The sequence below is a fragment of the Drosophila guanche genome, unplaced genomic scaffold (genome assembly GCF_900245975.1).
Source record: "Drosophila guanche unplaced genomic scaffold, DGUA_6, whole genome shotgun sequence".
NCBI lineage: Eukaryota > Metazoa > Arthropoda > Insecta > Diptera > Drosophilidae > Drosophila > Drosophila guanche.
Genome location: NW_022995865.1, coordinates 8,833 through 11,960, shown reverse-complemented (window position 1 = coordinate 11,960; position 3,128 = coordinate 8,833).

Sequence of the window (3,128 nt, the reverse complement as noted above, 5' to 3'; positions counted from 1 at the left end):
TATTAGCCTAACATCTATCTTTCCTGCATGCTCGCGACCGGTTCGGTTAATCGCGCCGCGCGTCATGCGGCAGCGCCCCTCGGTCGGTTGGGCGGGAGGAGGGCTGCGTTCTGCTAGGTTCCGCGCGTAACAGGCTTTGGCTTGGTGTCGCATGGGCCACTTGATGGTGCAGTCATTGCATATCAACGTCCAGAAGAAAATGGCCTTTCATATGAAATAAGCATTGTATTGATATAAATACAAAATGTATAATGGTTATGATGGTTGATATCATAAGGGCATTTTTTCCATATACATGTATAATATAATTTGAGCATGATTTGATTATAAAGAAACGATAATGTACGATATGATATTCTGTATGATTTTTGATATGTTAGCCGTGACCCTGGGGAAAAACCTGTATATGCACTGGTGTCCGACTTGATATATATCATCTGATGAAAAATTTTAAGTTTTGTCTTTACATATGATATGAGGAAAAATACCTAGCTGGCAATGTCTGATACTTTATTTGGTATATAGTTGTTACTATATATGAATAACATTGAAGTGTTTGTGTTTTTCTTGTATTAAAATACTAGAAGAAATGACTGTTAAGGGGAACTCCCTGATGTAGGCACCCGATTTGCGGAAGCCGTGGCAAAAAACCTATATAGGGAGTGGTATCGTGCTGGGTATGTTTTATATGTTGAAAAATTTTCAATTTGTCTTTACATATGATATGGGAAAAAAACATAGCTGGCAATGTCTTATACTTTATTTGGTTTGATATATATATAGTTGTTACTATATATGAATAATATTAAAGTGTTTGTGTGTTTCTTGTATTAAAATACTAGAAGAAATGACTCTTAAGGGGAACTCCCTGATGTAGGCACCCGATTTGCGGAAGCCGTGCCAAAAAACCTATATAGGGAGTGGTATCGTGCTGGGTATATTTCATATGATAAAAAATTTAAAATTTGTCTTTACATATGATATCGGGAAAATACATAGCTGGCAATGTCTAATACATTATTTGGTTGGATATATATATAGTTGTTGCTACATATGAATAATATTAAAGTGTTTGTGTGTGTCTTGTATTAAAATACAATAATTAAATACAAATTTTTAATGGTTGATTCATATGGATAAGGGCATGTTTCCCATATACATGTATAATATAACTTCAGCATGATTTGATTGTGAAGAAACGATAATGTTCGATATAATATACTGTACTGTATGGCCTTTCATATGAAATAGGCATTGTATTGATATAAATACAAAATGTAAATTGGTTTTGATGGTTGATTGGACATGTTTCCCATATACATGTATAATATAACTTCAGCATGATTTGATTATGAAGAAACGATAATGTACGATATGATATACTGTACTGTATGGCCTTTCATATAAAATAGGCATTGTTTTGATATAAATACAAGATGAATAATGGTTATGATGGTTGATTGGGCATGTTTCCCATATACATGTATAATATAACTTCAGCATGATTTAATTATGAAGAAACGATCATGTACGATATGAACTGTACTGTATGGCCTTTCATATGAAATAGCCATTGTATTGATATAAATACAAGATGTATATTGGTTATGATGATTGGTTGGGCATGTTTCCCATATAACTTATAATATAACTTCAGCATGATTTGATTATGAAGAAACGATTATGTACGATATGATATACTGTACTGTATGGCCTTTCATATGAAATAGGCATTGTGTTGATATAAATACAAGATGTAAATTGGTTATGATGGTGATTGGGCATGTTTTCCATTTACTACATGTAAAATATAACTTCAGCATGATTTGATTATGAAGAAACGATAATGTACGATATGATATACTGTACTGTATGGCCTTTCATATGAAATAGGCATTGTGTTGATATAAATACAAGATGTAAATTGGTTATGATTGTTGATTAATATGGAAAAGGGCATTTTTCCCTTATACATGTATAATATAACTTCAGCATGATTTGATTATTAACTTTGCTATTACATGCTATACTATATGACATGACATACCGGAAAGTAGACTTTATCCGTAACATAACTATATTTATGTTTTACATTTACCCAATACTACCAACTAACCCGTACAAAGGGTATATGTACATATTATATTGAAGTCGTACTAAACTAATACTTCTTTGCTATTACATGCTATACTATATGACATGACATAGGCCTTTCATATAAAATAGGCATTGTTTTGATATAAATACAAGATGAATAATGGTTATGATGGTTGATTGGGCATGTTTCCCATATACATGTATAATATAACTTCAGCATGATTTGATTATGAAGAAACGATAATGTACGATATGATATAGTGTACTGTATGGCCTTTCATATGAAATAGGCATTGTGTTGATATAAATACAACATGTAAATTGGTTATGATTGTTGATTAATATGGAAAAGGGCATTTTTCCCTTATACATGTATAATATAACTTCAGCATGATTTGATTATTAAGAAACGATAATGTACGATATGATATACTGAACTGTATGGCCACTCATATCAAATAGGCATTGTATTGATATAAATACAAAATGTATAATGGTTATAATGATTGTTGATTAATATGGAAAAGGGCATTTTTCCCTTATACATGTACAATATATCTTCAGCATGATTTGATTATGATGAAACGATAATGTACGATATGATATACTGTACTGTATGGCCTTTCATCTGAAATAGGCATTGTATTGATATAAATACAAAATGTAAACGGGTTATGATGGTTGATTGGGCATGTTTCCCATATACATGTATAATATAACTTCAGCATGATTTGATTATGAAGAAACGATAATGTACGATATGATATACTGTACTGTATGGCCTTTCATATAAAATAGGCATTGTTTTGATATAAATACAAGATGAATAATGGTTATGATGGTTGATTGGACATGTTTCCCATATACATGTATAATATAACTTCAGCATGATTTGATTATGAAGAAACGATAAGGTACGACATGATATACTGTACTGTATGGCCTTTCATATGAAATGGGCATTGTATTGATATAAATACAAAATGTATAATGGCTTTGATGGTTGATTGGGCATGTTTCCCATATACATG